The following is a 22,155-nucleotide window of genomic DNA, read 5'->3' on the forward strand; positions in this document are numbered from 1 at the left end:
TTCCAAAAATTTGGAGAGGAAGGAATACTCTCTAACTCATTCTATGAGGCCAGCATTAACCTGATACCAAATCAAAGGATACTACAAAAAAAGAAAGCGGCAGGCTAATACCCCTTATGAACATTAATGCATAAATCCTCAACAAAATATTAGCAAACTGAATTGAGCATATCAAGAGACTATACACCATTACCAAGTAGAATTTATTCCTGGAATGTAAGTATGGTTCAACATATGAAAATCAGTGTAATATACCACATTCACAGAATGAAGGAAAAAACCCCACATGATTATATCAGTTCATGCAGAAAAGCATTTGACAAAATTCAACACCCTTTTATGATAAACACATTAAACAAACCAGGAATAGAAGAAAACAACCTCAACCTAAAAGCCATATATGAAAAACTCACAATGAGTATCCATACTCAATGGTAAAAGACTAAAAGCTTTACTCTTAAGATCAGTAACAATACAAGTATGCCTGCTTTCACCACTTTTATTCAGCATAGTATTGGAAGTTTTACTCAGAGTATTAGATAAGAAAAAGAAGTAAAAAAATAAAATTATCTGTTTGCAGGTGATATAATATATGTAGAAAAACCTAGAGTCCACTAAATGAATTCAATGAAATAGCAGGATATGAAGTTGACATGGAAAAATAAATTGCATTTCTATACATGAAAAATGAACAATCTGAAAAAGAAATAATAAAGACCATTCCATCATGATAGCATCAAAAACAGTAAAATACTTAGGGGTTAATTTAATCAGGAAGATGAAAGATTTTTTTTTTTCCCATGTTTTCTTTTTTTTTTATTCTTATGTTAATCCCCATACATTACATCATTAGTTTTAGATGAAGTGTTCCATGATTCATTGTTTGTGCATAACACCCAGTGCTCCATGCAGAATGTGCCCTCCTCAATACCCACCACCAGGCTAACCCATCCTCCCACCCCCCTCCCCTCTAGAACCCTGTTTGTTTTTCAGAGTCCATCGTCTCTCATGGTTCGTCTACCCCTCCGATTTCCCCCGCTTCATTAGGAAGATGAAAGATTTATACAACAAAACTTCAAAACATTGCTGAAAGAATTTGAAGAAGATAAAAATAAATGGAAATATGTTACATGTTCATGGGGAAGACTTAATATTATTAAAATGCCAATATTAGGGGGTGCCTGGGTGGCTCAGTTGGTTAAGCATCTGCCTTTGGCTCAGGTCATGATCCCAGAGTCCTGGGATCGAGCCCTGCATTGGGCTCCCTGCTCAGCAGGAGCCTGATTCTCCCTCTCCCACTCCCCCTGCTTGTCTTTCCTCTCTTGCTGTCTCTCTCTCTGTCAAATAAATAAATAAAATCTTTTTAAAAAATGCCAATACTACTCAAAGCCAAATGCAGATTCAATTTAATCCTTATCAAAATCCCAATGACATATTTTGCAGAGATTAAAAAAAAAAAAGACACAACCTAAAATACATATGGATCTTAATGGACTCCAAATAGCCAAGGTAATCTTGAAAGAGAACAAAGCTGGAGGACTCACATTTCCTGATTTTAAAGCTTCACACAAAACTGCAGTATTCAAAACATTGTGGTACTGGCATAAAGAAAGATATATAGACCAATGGAGGAGAATAGAGACCTCAGAAAAACCATTGTATATACAGTCAGCTGATTTTTGACAAGGGTGCCTAGACCATTCATTGAAGAAAGGACAGTTTTTGATCAAATAAATTGCCAAGAATACTGGATGTCCCTATGCAGAAGAATGAAATTATATCCTTTCCTAACACCATATACAAAAATTAACTCAAAATGGATCAAAAACCTAGATGTAAAACCTAAACTACATAAAATTCTTAGAAGAAAACATTGCAAAAGCTTTATGACATTGGATTTGTCAATGATTTCTTGGATATGATGCCAAAGTCACAGGTAACAAAAGAAAAAAATAGACAAATTGGACTTCCTGAAAAAAAAAATGCATCAAAAGTAAATAACAACCAGTAAAAAAGCAACCCACAGAATAGGAAAAAATCTTTGAAAATTATATCTTTAATAAGGAATTGCCAAAATATATAATTTCTAAAACTCAGCAACTTAATGAAAAACAAAAATCCAATTCAAAAATGAGTCACGAAATTGTATAAACACTTCTTCAAAGAAGATATATAAATGGCCAATCAGCATATGAAAGATGCTCAATGTCACTAATCTTTAGGGAAATGCAAATTAAAGCTACAATAATATACCACCTCATACCCATCAGGATGAATACTATAAAACAAAACAAAAAAAAACAAACAGAAAATAACAAGTGTTAACAAAGATGTGTAGAAATTGGAACCCTTGTGCACCATTGTTGGAAACAGAAAATGGTGCAGCACTGTGGAAAACATTATGGCAATTACTCAAAAAATTAAAAATAGAATTATCATTTGATTTAGCAATTTCACTTCTGAAGATATACTCAAAAGAATTGAAAGCAGAGTCTTGAGATATTTGTATACCTGTGTTCATGAAAACATTACTTACAACAGCTAAAACATGGAAGCAATCTAAGTGTCACTGATAGATGAATAGATAAGCAAAATATGGTATCTACATTAAATGGAATATCATTCAGCCTTAAAAAGGAAAGAAATACTTCAATATGGTACAACATAGATGGACCTTGATGACATTATGCTAGTGAAATAAACCATACACAAAGAAACATGTATGATTCCATTATATGATGTACTTAGAGCAGTCAAAATTATAGACAGAACATAGAATGGTGGTTATCAGGGGCTTAAGGGAAGGAGGGCCGGGGAGTTATTGTTTAATGGGTATAGAGTTTCAGTTTTACAAAATGAAAGAGTTATGAAGATGGATAGTGGTGATGGTTATATGACATTATGAATTTATTTAATGCCACTGAATTATATACTTAAAATGGGCTATGATGGCAAATTTTATGAATATTTTGCCACAATAAAAATTATGGGAGACAATTATGAACACTAAAATCCCAGACATATTCCTAGAGTGGGGAAAAGCATACAATTTTAGACCCATAAGTTACATGGGATTTATAGGTTATGAGAAATCATAATGGATTCTCCCTTGAGTAAAATCTAAATTATGTTAATTTTAATTGTTAATACTAAAAAGGGAAAATATGTAATTTCAATTTTTCTAATCCATATCTAGTTACAAAAGAGTTAAAACAAGCCACAAGCAACTAAGGAAATGTCTTCTTCAAAGTAGGAAAATACTGAATATGTGTGATATTTTCTCTTTCATTAGAAATAAATTAAAAGAATGAAGGAGAAAAAGAGTCACAGAAATCTTTCAAGCTAGTAAACTTCATCTAATCAATTAGCTTTTTAAGTTTTCCTTAGTCGCCTTGCAAAAAATCAATAATCTGAATAAAATTAGGGACACCTGGGTGGCTCAGTGGGTTGAGCATCTGCCTTTGGCTCAAGTCATGATCCCAGGGTCCTGGAATCGAGTCCCGCATTGGGCTCCATGCTCAGCAGGGAGTCTGCTTCTCCCTCTGCCCTGCTCTGCCTGCTCTGCCTGCTCTGCCTGCTGGTCCCCCTGCTTGTGCTTTCTCTCTCTCTCTCTGACAAATAAATAAATAAAATCTTAAAAAAAAAAAAATAAAACTATATGTATGGATTTATTTAGAACTGTCCATTAATTTTGGATTTGAGTTTGTAGATTTAGATGCAAATAAATGTATTCAACATTTCCTAAAAAAACAAAACAAAACAAAAAAAACTTTGGTAGTTTGATATCTTGCCACAAATTCTGATAGTATATCAAAGTATGAAATGCAAAGCACACACTATATTAGCAAAAAGGACAATAAGTCACATTTATTGAAGGCTTATTGTATGCCTAGTGTTTTGCAAATATTTTTCATTTTATTCTCCCACTAAATTTGTGTCATTAACTCTAACAGATGACTAAACTAAAGCTTAAAATTTTGCAATGATTTGAGTTAGGTTCCATACAAAATAGACAAGAATCAATTTCAAATCCATTGTGCCTGGCTCCAAAACTTGTATTTCTTGGAGACACAGAGACTACAAAGAGGTGATTTGAGAACCCCTAGAACTGGAAAAGGTGGAGGGTAGGTGAAGCAAAGACCCAGTCTGGGTCTCCTATCTTAGCTTCCACGAAAGCATTTCATTGATTATTGGTTCATATACTGGACTTGGATGTTGTTTCAATAAAGTGTTTCATTGCTAAAATATTTTAAAAACCACTGTTTTAAAGCAAAATCATTTCATGATACAAATGTGTGTTATTACTCCTTTTTTTTTTCCTTTAACAGATTCAGTTGGTAACCTTAAAAAACAACCTCAAAATTAACTTGCTATGAAAAACTTCCTCAGGTTCTCCTGAGTCTTCATAGCTTCAGGCTAGGTTGTGATCAAAGACCTTCCTCCAAGTTCACTTTGGGCATATCATTCAAGGTCATTATTTCTATGATTGCCTTTTTAATAGCTTGATTCTGGAGTCATTCTCACAAGGATTTCAATTCTTCACATCTATCTTATATTAAAACTTATCTTTTAGAGGGGTGAACTGTAGGAAAAGGAGAAGACAAACTAGTTATATTTTCCTAAAATTATAGGTCATCCATCCCAGTCATAGGAAACCTATTGTTTCTTTACCCAAGCATGGGGAGTGGAACTGGTCCCATTACTTCACTCTCATTGACTGGTGCTGCTACCTTACTCAGACATAATTTATTCTCTGTCATTTATTGGTTTATTCCCATCAATGCTTTTAGGTGTAAATTTCTTCAAAGTTGCCAGAGCAATGAAGCTGACGTTTAGAAGTGCTTATAAGTTCCCTGCGATCAGAGACCTTGTCTGCTTCATTTTTGTGTTACCTTCCTTTCACAACACTATGCAAGACTAATCAATTTCAAAAGGAAGACATTTATAAAATATTTAGAGGAGAGAATACAGAAATTAAAGTGTATAATGGAAGGACCAAACAAGATTAGATTTATCTGTGATTAAAACTTGTATTTTAATTACTTTGCATGTGTATGATATTTGAATAATGCCTAGTTCTCTTACACATACACACACACTCTACATGAAGATAAAGTTATGTGTGAGTCCATCTTTCCTACCACTGTTGTCTCCACATCTAAGAACATAGTATGTTCTCAATATTTATGTGTTAAATGAATAAACTAATTTATACTAAATTCAATATTTATTATAATACGTGCCACATTGGAAGGGACTAACTATGTCTACTGCAAAACAACTTTTGTCTAACTTTGCCATATTGTTCACTGACTTGTATTTATTTGACTATAATTAATTTTGGCACTGAATTTCTGTACATATTTATGACTTAAGACACCAGGCAACTTCAGAGTCGGGATAGAGAAAGGCTCTTATGGTTTGGGACTCATAAAGGAAAGTTTTTATGAGGACAATAATATCTCAGATGGGTTTTGTACAAATTTAGTGTATTCTCCTCATGGAAGAGCTTAATGTAAGAGTTGTAAAAGATGCCGACATGCAGGGCTATCACTCATTTGAGAAAAGAAGACTGAATGGATAAATAAATGGTCAATGATTTGTTTTATGCCTACAGTAGCTTAACCAAAACCCTGTATAATATTTCAGCACAAAGATATTTATGAACAGGCCTTAATATCTCAGCACATACCTCATGGCAAAGCTGAAATACCTGTAAATTATTTTCAAGCTATTTTTATTTGAAAGTAAAACAATTATCAGGTAACATTTGCAGCCAAATCTACTTCATCTTGAAATAAAAGTGAATTTAAGACCATAGTACCAATTTTAATGGATTGAGGGACCTATGTATTTAAAATCACCTTAATGGATGGTGAATATATTCACAAATTATTAGACCCTATGAAACAAGGAAAAATCATTGTTATCTCAGATGACTAAATAGTTCAAGTTTTTTTAAGCATAATTGAAATTCAACCATCATAATACCTATGAGACATGACTATTTATATTCAGATTAATTGATTTAAGTTAATTTCTCAGACAATTTAAGCTTTAGAAACATTCAATTTTGTGAAATCTTTCTTTATATAGTGCCTTGCATGAGGTCATGGCATGATAAATGATTAATACATACCTGTGTCATGCTATGACTCTATATTACTAAACAACTGGTTATCAGTTCTCAAATATCCTTTTAGCATGATTGATTGATTGATTGATTGATTTTTAAGAGAGAGGGGAGATGGGCAGAGGGAGAGGGAGAGGGAGAGAGAGAATCTTAAGCAGGCTCCATGCCCAGCTTGGAGCCTGATGCGGGGCTGGATCTCACAACCCTGAGATCATGACCTGAGCTGAAATCAAGAGTCTGACACTTAGGGCAACTGGTGGCTCAATTGTTAAGCGTCTGCCTTCCGCTCAGGTCATGATCCCAGGGTCCTGGGATCGAGCCCCGCATCGGGCTTCTGCTCAGCGGGAAGCCTGCTTCTCCCTCTCCAACTCCCCCTGCTTGTGTTCCCTCTCTCACTATCTCTCTCTGTCAAATAAATAAATAAAATCTTAAAAAGAAAAAGTCTGACACTTAGCTGACTGAGCCACCAGGAGCCCCCTTTAAGCATGATTTAGAAGTAAACATAAGAGCAGGGAAAGATCATGATGCATATAATATAACCTAAGGGTTTTTTTTTCTGTAGTGATACAGATTTCCCTAATATTATTTGGACAATTTCCTCATTTTTTTAAAAAACAGCCATATGGGGACAAAATGATTTAACCCTATTTTCTTCCTTTTGTTCCCAGCTCTGATGCTCCCTCAAAACTAAAAGATGATGCAAAGGAAATTGTCCTGTGGAAATTTCTAGTATATGTTATGACTATATTATTGAACACTATATAAACTTAAGCAACTCTACTTACCACCAAGGTGTCTAGGAATGGAAAATCAAATAGTGCCATTGAATAGTCAAAGCATATAGCCATTCCTTTGTCCTGACTTTGCTCATCTCTTTATTTTCCCTACCCTGTATAGGTGGACAACAAAAGCAGCCTTTAGAGTTGAATTAGTTATTAGCATTATGAAATACCATAATAATTTTAGAAAAATAAGTGAATTAATATATACAGTAGTTAACATTTTATGACGTGCCAAAATATCTGAGGGTTTTCCTAATGTCTTATTTGGTGAGGAAGATTTTTAAAAAAATATTTATTTATTTGAGAGGGAGAGAGCAGGAGCAATGGGGAGAAACAGAGGGAGAGGGAGAAGCAGACTCCCTGCTGAGCAGGGATCCCAAAGTGGGGCTCTATCCCAGGACCCTGAAATCATGACCTGAGCCAAAGGCAGATGCTTAACTGATTGAGCCACCCAGGCACACCAGTGGGATAGATTCTTTTTTAATTACCATGAAAAGAATTATTTTCCTGCCACCATTTTATGAGTCTGCTAACACAGTCCCTATTTAAAAGATAATAAAAGAGGGATGAGATCTATTTTATTCCCCAAAGAGAATGCAACTTATAAATCTGTGGCTTGAATTTAGTTTTCCTGACACCCTGTGATACCTATTATTCTAAATTATGATTGACAAAGTGATGTAGCAATGCCTTGTACTTAGCAACACATTTATTTATCATATTTCTAAGCAATATATAATTATAACTATGACTGTATTGACTAATAAGGAACCTAAAGCAGTTGATATTTTATGCTGGAAGCCATCACAAACTCAAAAGATCTGAAACCAGTCAAGTTTAAAGTTGTACTCTCATATTAGCTACATTATTACGGTTTAATTATCTATCTCCTTTATAATCTAACCTATATGAAGGTAGTGATTTTGCCTGGTTTACTAATAATTGTATCCTAAACACTTTACTAAGATAAGTATACAGTAGATGGCTCAATAAGTATTTGTTGATCAAATTAATAAACAAATGAACTCTAAGGGAGGAGAATAGATGCAGAATTTCATTAAACAAAATTATTCTAAAAGATGAGAAGAAAATCAACAGAAAAAAATTGACAGTCCCCAAGAGGTCCCAGGTTAACTTTTTTTCTCCAGCATTATTTAATAAAAATTGTATATATTTGGGTTGTACAATGTAATGATTTGATATATGTATACATTGTGAAATGATTACCACAGTCAGTTCAATTGACATATTTATCACTTCACATAGTTACTCTCCCACTGTTTTTTGTGTGTGTGTGGTAAAAACACTCAAGATCTACTCTTAGCAAAATTCAAGTACACAATACATTACTATTAATGATACCCACCATATTGTACATTAGGTCTACAGAACGTATTCATCTTATAACTGAAAGCTTATATCTTTGACCAACATATCTCTTTTTTCCTCTAACTCCCAACTCATGGTAACCATTATTCTGCTCTCTCTTACTATCAGTTTGACTTCTTTTTTAGTCCACATAAAGTGAGATCGTGCAGTATTTGTCTTCCTATGTCTGACCTATTTCACTTAGTCTAGTGTCCTCTAGGCTAATCCATGTTGTTGCAAATGGCAGGATTTCCTTCTTTGTTAAGCTTTAGTAATAATTTTATACATATAAAATTTCATTTGTCAATGGACAATTAGGTTGTTTCCATATCTTGGCTATTGTATGAACATGGGAGCATAGATATTTCTTTAAGATAATGATTTTATTTCCTTTGGATATATACTCAGAAATGGAATGCTGGGTCATATGGTAGTTCTATTTTAAATTTTTTGAAGCTCTTCCATACTGCTTTCCATAATGACTGTACTGATTTATATTCCTATCAAGAGTGTACAGAAGTTATTTTTGCTCTACATCCTCACCAACACTTACTATCTTTTACTTTTTGATAATAGCCATCTCTACAGGTGTGAAGTGATATCTCATTGTGGTTTTGATTTGCATTTCTCTGATGACTAGTGACATTGAACATCTTTTCATGTGCCTGTTGGCCATTTGTAGGTTTTCCTTGCAAAAAATATTTATTCAGATCTTTCTTCCATTTTTTATTGATTATTATGATTATTTTTGCTAGTGAGTTGTAGGAGTTCCTTAGAAAGTTTTATCATCAAAATAGTATGGTACTAGAATAAAAACAGTCACACATACTCATGAAACATAGTAGAAAGACCAGAAGTAAATGCAAGCATATATAGTCAACTAATCTTTGACTAGAGTACACAGTGGGAAAAGGATAGTTTTTTCTATAAATGGTGTTGAGAAAGCTGGATATCCACATGCAAAAGAATGAAATTGGCCTTTATCTTATGCCATACCCAAAACCAATTCAAAATGGATTAAATGTATAACCTGAAACTGTAAAACTCGTAGAAGAAAACATAGGGGAAAAGCTCTTTGGTTTTTGCAATGATATCTTGGACTTGACATCAAATGCACAGGCAACAAAAGTCAAAATAAACAAGTGGGACTACATCAGACTAAAAAGTTTCTGCATGGTAAAGGAAACAGTTATCAAATTGAAAAGGCAAACCTATGGAATGGGAGAAAATATTTGTAAACTGTATATGCTATAAGGAGTTAATATCCAGTCTGACTTCTTTAATTAGTTATTTTTGTGATTTGGCAATGTCCTAAACATTCCAGTAAAATGAAACAACTCAGCAATAGAATTCAGTGAACTGTTGGGCAAAGTGAAATTGGCAAATATATATGGGCAGATACATTTTGGCATAGAACATTGCAATAACAAAGTTGTTCTGATCATTTGAGCACTGGGTTATTAATAAAGTTCTCCAAGCAATTATAGTGTTCCCTTCCTGTGCCTTTATCCTAAGGTACAAGTTATAATTTTATCCCTGGCATTAACATACTACAGCTTGATTTACAAGATATTTTCCCTATCTCCACTAATGCAGGCAACAAGTGATAATATGAGCCATCAACAAATACATACTAATATTGTATCTCACTAAATGTGTATAATTCAGATTCCTCGTCTATTAAATTTAGTGTACACATCAATAGATATTTAGAATTTAGAAGCCAACTCTTTGAATTGAGTTGGAATAGCCTAGACCTAATATCCTATGGCTCATCAATAGTGCCTGTCTTTTTTAATCTAAATTTTTGCACTAAATTCAAATTTCAATTTTATGAGTCACAGTGTCAACAAATCTGGTGAACTATTTCTTTAGGCTATATTTTCTAGGCTCACCTAACTTCAGGTAGACTCAGATATTTAATGACTTTATATAATATTCCACCACAATTCTAGTTTAATTTAGTGGGGGACAACTTGAAATCTTCCATATTTTAAAGTCATTTAGAGTTGGGTTCCAGTTGTTAAGCTTTATCATCAATGTTAACTCCATAAAATAATATTAGAAACAATTTCATCAATATTTCTCTGTAACTCAATTTTTACAAATTTATCTTAAAAGATGTGGTGTAGCTAAAAACATGGTTTGAAGCTTAGGACAGCTGGAGAATTTGGTTGGCGATTGAGGGGTCCCTAAGATGAGATTTGTGGACACTTTTTCAAATACTTTGAGGACTCTGTTGGCTGCTTTATCAGAGAATTTACTGGGAATTGTAACCCTGATATGTCAAAATAAATAAGCCCATTGCTTCCTTAAAAGAAGAAAATGTATATTCTGAGTACTATTTTGAAGATAAGTAACTCAGTTTTTAAGCATTTCTGTATGTATATATGTGTGTTGTATGTTTTCAATGCAAGATAATTTTATTTTACAAAGCTAGTTGCTGAACACATTTAATGTGTACAATGGCTTAAACATAGAATTTTTTTTTTTTATTTCTTGCTGTATAATGTCCAGGATGTATGATCCTGGCAGACTGAATAGTCTTCTTCCAGGGGTGGTTCAAGAATCCCAGTATCTTTCTCTTGTGGTTTTACTTACTTCACCTTGTGGCTTCCATGATTACTGTGTTGATTTTTATTCAAGATAGCAGGAAGGAGAAAGAGCTTGGAGTTCACATATAGAAGTTTTTAATGAACCAGTGGTATAAGGGGTTAATAGGACTTTTCCCTATGTTCTATTTGCCAGAACACCATCATCTGGTTTTATGGGCTGAATTGTGTTTGCCCATAATTTATATGTTGAAGTCTTAAAAAGTCCAGTATCTCAGAATTTGACATTTATGGAGGTAATTAAGCTAAAGTGAGGTCTTTCCCCTTTAGACTATTAATTGTCTGAGGTCAGGAATTAGATGCTCTCCTTGATTCCAAAGTGCCTAGCACATTGAATGACATGAAGTTGGCATTTAATAAATATTTGTTGAATGAATAAGGGATTATGTCAACATGAAAAACCCTGGAGGGAATGTTAAGAACTGGTAAATAGATTGCTGATGACCTTCAGATATATTTTTTTCTGGATTATTCCAAGTTCTTTATTTCTTGCCACAGAAACTGCCAGCTTGTGTATTTTAATTAACTGTTAGCTCCCCCTGGGATAGTTAGAAGCCGGCAGTTACTTTGGTAAATAGCATCAATATGGAGCATCTGGTTCTCTGAAGTTAAGTCCTATGTTCAAGTCCTGTAAATTGTTCAGTCTAGAGATAGGTAGACTCCATCCCCTGGCAAAGGCAGGGGAAATTTGATCTCAGGAATGCCTCTTACTACTTTGCATTTGCATGCTCTCCCAGACAATAGCCCTTCATTAGACTTTCAATAACACTCCTCAAAACCAGTTGAACTGTCAGGAACTATATGTCACTTGTCTTACCTGTTTTCTTAGTTGTCCCATTAGCATACTTAGGTGCCTGTAGAGAGTTGAGAGCCTTTATCAGAAGAGAAACAGGAATATGAAGACTCCTGAGTCATTCAGAAGTATTTACTTTCCTGGAAAAGCCCAGAAGTCATCAAAGGTTAGAACTAAAGCTGATAGTGATAAACAATTATCCTGCCTAGAGAGGTAGAACCACCAAGATCATAAAGAAAACGAGGGTGAAAATGTTTTTATTTGAGATAAAATAATAGAGCAGAAAATGTGGTAGAGAGGAAGGAGGGTTTGTGTGTGTGTGTGTTTCCCCAAGACTGCACTAGGGTTGTATGAGATATTACCGTCCCTCAACTTTACAAGATTCTTGAGTAGCTCTGGGAATTGGGAAGTCTGCAGTTTACAACCTCTCTCTTCTGTTCTTATAAGCAATTTAACCAAGCTCCTGTTAGCAAGAGACACTTAAGCAACAGAAATCCTAGAGGAGATTTTTAATGCCATAGTAAAGATAATACAATCCTCCTGCATAAAAACAAAGGATTATTAATGCTGCTGCTGGTGAAGTCTCATTTCACAACCGATGTAACTTTCTATATTAAATCAGCCCCACCAGTACTGGAATGAGCCAAGCTCAGGTGTCATTTATCACTAGCCATTTTGGGTGCACCAACCATAGAGCCAGCCCTCAGTTTGACCCTTCCAACGGCTCACCCCACTGTGTGAGCAGAGGTTTTTATCTGTAGACATGCTGATCTTTTTCAGGATTCAGATTTATTTTCCTGACATGGTTCATGGCTCCTGTCTCCAGGTGCTTGTCCTCTGAAGGAAGAGCCTGCCTTTGCAGTACACCTCCCATAACAGATCATATCCCTTTGGCAATTTGTAGCCCTGGCCTCTTTTTCATCTCTTAAATCTCAGTTTATGATCCATTTACCTGAATAATTCATAATCAATTGAGGCACTAATTTTGCCATTTGCTGAATCACCCAGGATGTATGTCATGAGAAGGTACTATTTAATTGCAGAGTGATTGGTGATTAACAGATTTGGCTTTTTGTTTTTGTTTTGCTTGTTTTGTTTTGCTTTATGGGTTACTTTGACAGACCTGAGGAAAACACATTCCTCTTACTTTCCCAGATGAAAGCCTATATTAAAACTGGTGATGTTATTTTATACTTCTTTCTTTTGTTTTTCTTTTTTTCTTCCTTTTTTCTTTTTAAAAATAAATTACCTTGTGGAAAGCAAGTTCTTTGCTCACACTTAGAATGGATAGCTCATTAGAGTAATTTCTAATCATTATATTGCTCCTCTATTCTTGAGGTGTTATCAGTGGGGGATTAGAGTCATACATTATATATGAGGTCACACCCGTGTGACTGTAAACACCAACATTATTGAATTCATTCATTCTTCAACACACGTTTCTTGAGTGCCTACTATATGTTTGTAGGTACCAACTTGTGGGTGCTAAAAATACAGAGTAAAATAAAAAAGACAGCATTTTTGCCCTCCTTAAGCTTGTATTTTATATTCCTTGGCCTCCATCATGGTAGGATGGTGTCACCAAAACACTGCAGTCTTTGAAACCAGTGAACCTGAAGTTTCCCCAAATATTAGAATTGTGATGTTACAATATAAGGGAAGCACAGTATAATGTTTTTTTCATAACCTTTGGAACCAGACAGATCCAGTTTCTCTTTCTGGCTTTGTGACCTTGGCCAAATTATTCAACTCCTTTGAGTCTCAGGTTTTCTCACTTGCACAGGGCGAAATTAATACCCCATCCCATCCCAGACTATGATAGGGCCAAGATCAATATGTATGTAGTCCACCATACCATATATCTAAATGCTTAGAAGGTATGAGGCAAGTTAACCTGCTGTTAAATAAAACATCTTCTTACTCTTACCTTAATATTTTCATAATCACCTGAAAGTCCAATTTAAAATTTAACATTCTTGAATTCCTCAAAGTTTTGAACATGAAGAACTGGTGACTGGTCTGCAGTCTCTAGCCCAGAGCTCATGCTCTCTTCTCTTCCCACTCCCAGGTCCCTGGCTCACCATGAGAGACCCATCCAGGTTCCATCTGCAACCCCTAAACAGCTGTCCCTTGACCGCCCCCTAGCCTAAGTGTGCATGTGTCAAACTTTGAAACCAGTGAACCTGAGGAAATGGACCTCAGAAACATGCACTTGCATACTCTGAAAGTGGGCTTGGAAGAAGGGCAAGGGTTTCCATGATCTCTGGTAGCCAGAACATTAGCTATGTTAAAAGATAAACTGAGACCTATTAAAAATGTTGAGTTCATTTGGGCAAAAATCAGTTCAAAGAGGGCAATATCCCATCTAGCAGATTGAAAGGAGCTCTGAGATTCCAAACAAGATGAAAAACTTTTGTAGGCAGAAGGGAGTGGGAAAAAGGAAGGTGTACCATGAAAAAGTGGGTTAGTAATTGCAGCTACTTTCCTTTCCTAGACAGCAGGGGTTTATCAGGCAGATTACCCAGCTAGTGCTGATGAAATGATTCCTGGCTGATTGCATTTAAGATTCCATTTTTGTGAAAGCTAAAACTGTAATTAAGTCTCATTTTGGTGATGCAGGACTTAGCACAAGTGACTCCATTTGGAGCCTATTACCTTATTTTTTTTTAGCATCCAGGATTAGAGGACGTCTCAGGGTTCTGGCAGACATATTCTTTTGAGTCTATTGACTTTTCCTTATAAGAGTGGATTAGGAGGAGGGCCAGAGTGGGGCCCAGTTAATTGAGGAACTGTTAACAACTAAGGTAATAGTAAATCTAAATGAAGTAACAAAAAGTTCTTACTTTTGTGCTGAAGTCATGGTAAATACTCTACCAAAGGGGTATAATTTATATCAATAGTAGAATAATAACAATTTTGTTGACCTCAGAGATATACTAATATTTATAGCTGCCATCTCAGTGCCTGGTATTTAGAAAGATCTTAAAAGATGTTTTTGCCATTAATTCTTCATGGGACATCAAAAGGGTAGCTGATTCCTGTGCCAGGAGCTTTGGTGGGCTTAGATTCTTCAGAGTTCTCAAGGGGATCTCCTGCAGCTCTGGGACCATACGAAGCTCTGAATATATTTGAAGGTAATTTCTCCTTTTGGTAATATATTTTTGGGAGGGACAGATATTTTTCCACTGAGGACAAAGGAGAGGACATTGCTATATTTACAACAAACACTAGGCTACCATGAAATTGCTCATCTTTTGATTTTAATTTCATGCCCCTACAGAGGTGCACTCATAGGAAAACTAGTTTATTCCACTTATCAAAGTGAGATGAATGGGTGAGATTTAACAGCAGCAGCTTGATGAATGAATGAATGTATTTTTGTGACATTAACATAGTTAAAATTCACTATCTTTCCCCATGACCTCCCACATCTCCTGATGGCTTGTGGCATATTAAGAGGCATATTTTAATCCTTAGAACAGCCACAAAAATAAATAAAATAACTACATTTGAAAGTGACACAGCAAACTACCTATTTAACAAGTATATACAAAAAGAAAAAGGAAGAGAATCATCAGACATACAGACAATAAATAGCAAAATGGTAAACATATAGTGAAAGATGAATGATTTTCCTCTAAAATCAGGACAAAGCAGAGGGGTCTGCTCTTTGCCATTATTTTTCAATATTGTGTTGCCGGTGTAATAAGAGAACAAAAGTCATCATATTGGGAAGAAAGAAGCAAAACTGTCTTTAATCTCTGACATTGTGATCCTCTATCTAGAAAACCCTAAGGAATACACACATGCACATATGAGTTCTCTCTTATATGTCTCATAAACAAGTTCAGTGAAGTCATTGGATAAAAAAATCAGTATGTGTCTATATATTAGCAACAAACACAACAAAAATGAAATTAAGAAATTATTCCATTCACAATAGTATCAAAAGAATGAAATGTTTTACAATAAAAAGAAGAAGAACAACAACAACAAAATGCACTGGCATCTATGAAACATTTCTGAAAGAAATTAAAGATCTAAATAATGGAGAGGCATTCCAAGTTAGTGGATTTGAATACTGAATATTATCAGGGCTGTAATTCTTTTCAAATTAATGTATATATTCAACGCATTTCCATCCAAAAAAATCCAACAGATTTTTTTGCAGAAATTAACAAACTGATCTTAAAATTTATATAGAAGTGCAAAGAGAATAGCCAAAATAATTTTGATTAAGAACAAAATTGGATAACATACTTCTCAATATCAGAACTTACTATAAAGTTATAGTAATCAGTATGGTAATCAATACAACATGATGTTTGCCTGAGGATAGTCATATAGAGCAAAGGAAGAATTTAAGAGTACAAAATAAACTTTTATACTTAGGTTAATTAATTTTTGACAATGAGGACAAGTCAGTTTAGTGGGAAAAATACATACTTTTCAATAAATGGTGCTGGGAATTTGGATATCCTTGTACAAAAGGATGAATTGAGACCATTACTCCACGCTATTGACAAAAATAAACACAAAATGGATTACATATATAAATGTAAGGATTACCACTCTAAGCCTTGTAGAATAAAATATAAAAGGAAATCTTTAGGACCTTGAATTAAGCAGTTCTTACATATAACACCCAAAACATGATCAATACAATTTTATAATATGAATAATTGGACTTCATCAACGTTAAACTTCGGTGCTTCAAAAATAATCATTAAGAATTTTTTTACTTTATTTTAAAAAATATTTTATTTATTTATTTGACAGAAAGAGGGCACAAGTAGGCAGAGCAGCAGGCAGAGGGAGAGGGAGAAGCAGGCTCTCTGCTGAGCAGGGAGCCTGATGCGGGGCTCGATCCCAGGACCCTGGGATCATGACCCGAGCCGAAGGCTGACGTTTAACCAACTGAGCCACCCAGGCACCCCAGAAATTTATTTTTTTAAAGCCACAGCTTGGAGTAAAATATATACCATATCTCTGATAAATGACTTGTATTCCTTACTATATAAAATATTCTTACAACTCAATAAGAAGACAAACAACCCCATTAAAAATGAGCAAAGATTTGACTAGAGATTTCATCGAAGAAAACATATAAGTGGCAAGTAAGCACATGAATCTATGCTCAACATTAATAATTAAGGAATGCAAATGAAAATCATAATGAAATAACACCACACTCACTGGAATGATTATAATAAAAAGATAGACAATAACAAATGTTGGTGAGGATGTGGACAAACTGGAATCCATATACATTGCAGGTGGGAATGTAAAATGATGCAGTCACTTTGGAAAACAGTTTGACAGTTTTTCAAAAAGTTAAAAATAAATATACTCTATGGCCAATAATTCCAATCCTGGGAATCTACCCAATAGAAATTAGTGCATGCATATTCCTGCATGTGAATGCTTATAGCAATGTTATCCAAAATAGCCCCAAATTATTAAAAATAAAACCAAATGTTCATTAAATGGTGGATAGATAAACCCATGTAAAGGAATACTATTCAGCAATTAGAAAGTGGTAATATATGCTATCAGATGAGTGAACCTCAATGAAATTATGGTAAATGAAAGAAGCCAGACACAAAAGGCTACATATTCTATAATTCTGTATATATGAAATGTCCAGGGGAAAAACATCTATAATGCCTGTAAGCAGATCAGTAGTTGCCTGGGGCTGGTGTGGGAGTAGAGATTGACTGTAAACGGACATAAAGAAATGATGGAAATATTCTAAACATGGCTTGTAGTCTATATATTTACTAGTAATCACTGACTAACTTAAAAAAGAAAGACAACTGTAACATTAGAAAAGAACTTGAAACAAATAATACATTATATGTTAAAAAAAAAAGAAGATAGTAGGAAGGGAAAAATGAAGAGGGGGAAATCGGAGAGGGAGATGAACCATGAGAGACCATGGACTCTGAGAAACAAACTGAGGGTTCTAGAGGGGAGGGGGTTTGGGGGATGGGTTAGCCTGGTGATGGATATTAAAGAGAACACTTATTGAATGGAGCACTGGGTGTTATACGCAAACAATGAATCATGGAACACTACATCAAAAACTAATGATATAATGTATGCTTATTAACATAACATAATAACATAAAATTTTAAAAAAAGAAAAGAACTTGAAATTGTCCTATCCAATCTCGTTTTTAAATCATATTTCAGATTGATATAAATCAGTGATTATTGTAAGCTTTCTATATGATGTGAATTATGAATTTAAGTTAATGAATTCTCAAAATATATTTGAATCTCAACCCCAGAAAGGTTAAATACTGTGCCCAATGTAATACAGTCAGTAAATGGTGAAGATAATATATCAACCTGGATTTTTGTAGCTCAGAAGTCTGTGTGTGTGCATTTCCAATTATGTTTCCCAGTATAGGATATACACTTAACAGGAGTGCCATACCTCTGAAATACTACTCAATTTTAATGATTACAGTTTATTTTCTCTTTGACCTAGTTGTGTTTTCTAAGACTTTTGGCCAGCTATGGAGAAAGATTTTTTTTCCTTAAATCAAACTATGCATTTGACACTTGTTAAAAAATCCAGTTCATAGAATGCCAATGGACAGATGCCAAGAGGGAGTAAGATAGAAAAATGAACAGCAGATTCAGATTTGGAATCAGAAATGATAAGATTACACTCTCAGATGCCCCAGTTTCCAGCATTGTGGATTTAGAGAGTTGTTAATTAAGTTCTCTGAAATTATTTTCTTTAATTAGATAAATAACACCTCTTTTCATGTGTTTGTGGCCATCTGTATGTCTTCTTTGGGGAAATATCTGTTCATGTCTTCTGCCCATTTTTAAAAATTTGATTATTTGGTTTTGGTATTGAGTTATAGAAGTTCTTTATATATTTTGGATACTAACCCTTTATTGGCTATGTCAATTGCTAATATCTTCTCCTGGTCAGTAGGTTGTCTTTTAGTTTTGTTGGTTGTTTCCTTGCTGTGCAAAAGCTTTTTATTTTGATGTAACCCCAATAGTTTATTTTTGCTTTTGTTTCTCTTGCTTCAGGAGAATATCTAAAAAGATATTGTTGTAACAGAGATTACTGCCTGTGCTCTCTTCTAGGATTTTCATGGTTTCAGGTCTCACATTTAGTCCTTAATCTATTTTGAGTTTATTTTTGTGTGTGGTATAAGAGAGTGGTCCAGTTTCATTCTTTTGCATGCAGCTAGTTTTCTTTGCATGTCCAGTTTTCCCAACACCATTTGTTGAAGAGACTGTCTTTTTCCCATTGTATATTCCTTCCACTACTGTCAAAGAATACAAAAACACAAATCAAAGGAATATATGTACCCCTATGTTTATTGCAGCATTATTTACAATAGTCAAACTATGGAAACAGTCCAAGTGTCCAAAGATAGATGAATGGAAAAAGACAATGTGATGTGTACACACACACACACACACACACACACACACACACACACACACACGCTGTGGAATACTACTCAGCCATAAAAAAGAATGAAACCTTACCATTTGCAACAACACACATAGATTGAGTATAATGCTAAGTGAAATGTCAGAGAAAGACAAATACCATATTATTTCACTCATATGTGGAATTTAAGTAACAGAACAAATGAACAAAGAAAAAAAAAAGAGATAAACCAAAAAATAGAGTCTTAACTATAGAGAACAAGCAGGTGGTTACCAGAGGGGAGGTATGTGGGTGGATGGGTGAACCGGATTAACAGTACACTTACCGTGATGAGAACTCAATAATGTATGGAAGTGTTGAATCACTATATTATACGCCTGAAACTAATACACACTATAAGTTAACCACATTGGAATTAAAAAACAAAACAAAACAAAACAAAAAATGCCAAACCAAACAGAAACAAACAAAAATTGAATTGAAACATTAAAAAAAATAAAAATAACATTTCACTTGGAATTTGTAAGAATTAGTCATGTGAAGGTGATAAGCACAGTCTATATGAGCACCCACTACTATTGAGTCCGTTTTCTTTCTTTTTTTTTTTTAAAGATTTTATTTATTTATTTGAGACAGAGAGAATGAGAGAGAGAAAGCACATGAGAGGGGGGAGGGTCAGAGGGAGAAGCTGACTTCCCGCCGAGCAGGGAGCCCGATGCGGGACTCGATCCCGGGACTCTCGGATCATGACCTGAGCCGAAGGCAGTCGCTTAACCAACTGAGCCACCCAGGCGCCCGAGTCTGTTTTCTTTCTTATTGACTTATGAGGGAGCTTATGAAAAGTTATAGCCCTCATGTAAGCTTCAAGTAAGCTTTAATTGTGAAATTTAAAACTGGTTTCTCTTTAAATATAAGCAAACTTCTTTTTGGCTACTGATATTTTAAGTTCAATTATTATCACGGATTCAGTAAGTCTACTTGCATTCCAAATTGTTCTCCACCATATAAAAAATGATTACTAATTGGATGATCCATACTCACCTCAAGAAAACATGTTAATTTTCTTCTCCTCCCTAGACAATTCAAGCTTTTCAGATTGTTTAAACCTACCACTTTAACTCCATCTTTCAAAGTAGGCTTTTGCTAACTTCCTCATTTATCTTGGAGTTACTGCATTTTCTTTCCCATTTTCTTAAAACATGAGTCCTTTATCAGTTATGTTTTGCCTAATGTTTGCCTTTTCATTTTCTTTTAACAATGTCTGTCAAAGAGTAAGTATTTTGTTTGTTTTTAAGTAAGCTCTACGCCCAGTGCAGGACTTGAACTCATGACCCCAAGATCAAGAGCTGCATGCTTTACCAACTGAGCCAGCCAAGCACTTTCTAATATCGAATTCTTTTCTTGTTAGTACATTTTTATCAGAGAGGAACTGAATATTTTCAAAGAATCTGTTAACTTTCTTTTCCCTATGTTTCAGATTAGTTTGTTTTTTATTCCCATAGCTTTACATTCCAAACTTTCTTTCCCTATAAATGATTGGGTGTTCGATTTCCCAGACCCATCTAACAGCTGTTGTTTTTTTTTTCTCTTGTTCTAATAGCTGTTTTTTGTCTCATTCATCTGCTCTTGTCCTCTTCCCTCTTCTTCCTGCTTGCCTCATAGAGCCCTCCTGTTCCACACTCTTGTACCCTCAAGCATGTTATACTTGGCATAAAATAGGTCATTTTCTTCTTGAGACTGCCATGCTACATTGATTCTCCAGCGGACAGTCTAAACTTCAGCCTGACATTCAGTAAGCTGTTATTGTACTCTAAAATGAACTACTCCTCTTTACTACTATTATTCTCTCCCTCCAGGCAAACATATATATGTGTAAATATGTATACACACACATAGAAATATATATACATATATGTATATATATACATATATATATGTGTATATATATATATATATATACACTAGAGTCCTCTCATCTTCTGGATATTCCCACACATTCTTGTTTTGTTAGCTTCTATTGATGTAGTAACAAATTACTACAAACTCAGCAACTTCAGATAATACATTTATTATCTCATGTTTTCCATGGGTCAGGAGTCTGGGCACAGCTATCTGGATCCTCTGTTTAGATCTCGCAGGGTGAATCAAGGTGTTTGCAGAGCTGTGATCCTCATCTGAGGGTCTGGATCCTCTTCCAATATTACTGGTTATTGGAAGATGTAATTTCCTTGCATGTATATGGCCATTTTCTTGCTGGCTGCTAGGAGGGGGCTGCTCTGAGATTCTAGAAATTGTCCCTCAGAAGTTCACAACATAACTATTTGTGTTGTTCCTTAAGGCCAGCAAGAATATATCTCTCTGACTTCTGCCCTCAGCAAAAGAAAATTCTGCATGTAAAGGGTTTACTTGATTGAGTCAGGCCCACTCAGATAATCTCCAGTAGTTTAAGGTCATTTCTGAGGGACTTCAATTACATTTGCAAAATCTTTTCATAGCAACTACCTTGATTAGTATTAGATTGGACAGAGGATGGCTAGCTAAGGGGTTATCTTCAGAACCCTGACTTCCATACCCCTCATTGCCCATCCAACTTCTGCACAACCCTCAAGGTTAATCTCAAGCCCTATCTACCCCTTGTTGCTCTCTCCAAATTCCTTATTTCTATTATAAACTTCTAGGCCATACAAAGGTTTTATTTATTTATGTTTATGTTTGTCAGTATAGAGAATTGTGTTTTGTTTGGAAAAGCGTGACCCATTCAACTACCCACCCACAACTGCAAATACACACTCATATACATATATACTCTCCCAATTTTGATTTTAGTATACTTGAAGTTACAAGATAATCTTTAAAATCTCTTTTGCATAAAACATATTCCTTGACTATGATATACCAAACACCCAGACAAGAAAAACTCAGTGTTTAGAATAGCGGTAGACTTACAGGGTTTTATGCTCAACTTTTCTTGAGATGGTAGAGAGTCTCTGAACTACTATTTAGGCTGAAAGCTCATTGTAATTTTCCCTAATTCACAA

Source organism: Neomonachus schauinslandi, chromosome 11 (assembly GCF_002201575.2).
Source record: "Neomonachus schauinslandi chromosome 11, ASM220157v2, whole genome shotgun sequence".
NCBI classification, from domain to species: domain Eukaryota; kingdom Metazoa; phylum Chordata; class Mammalia; order Carnivora; family Phocidae; genus Neomonachus; species Neomonachus schauinslandi.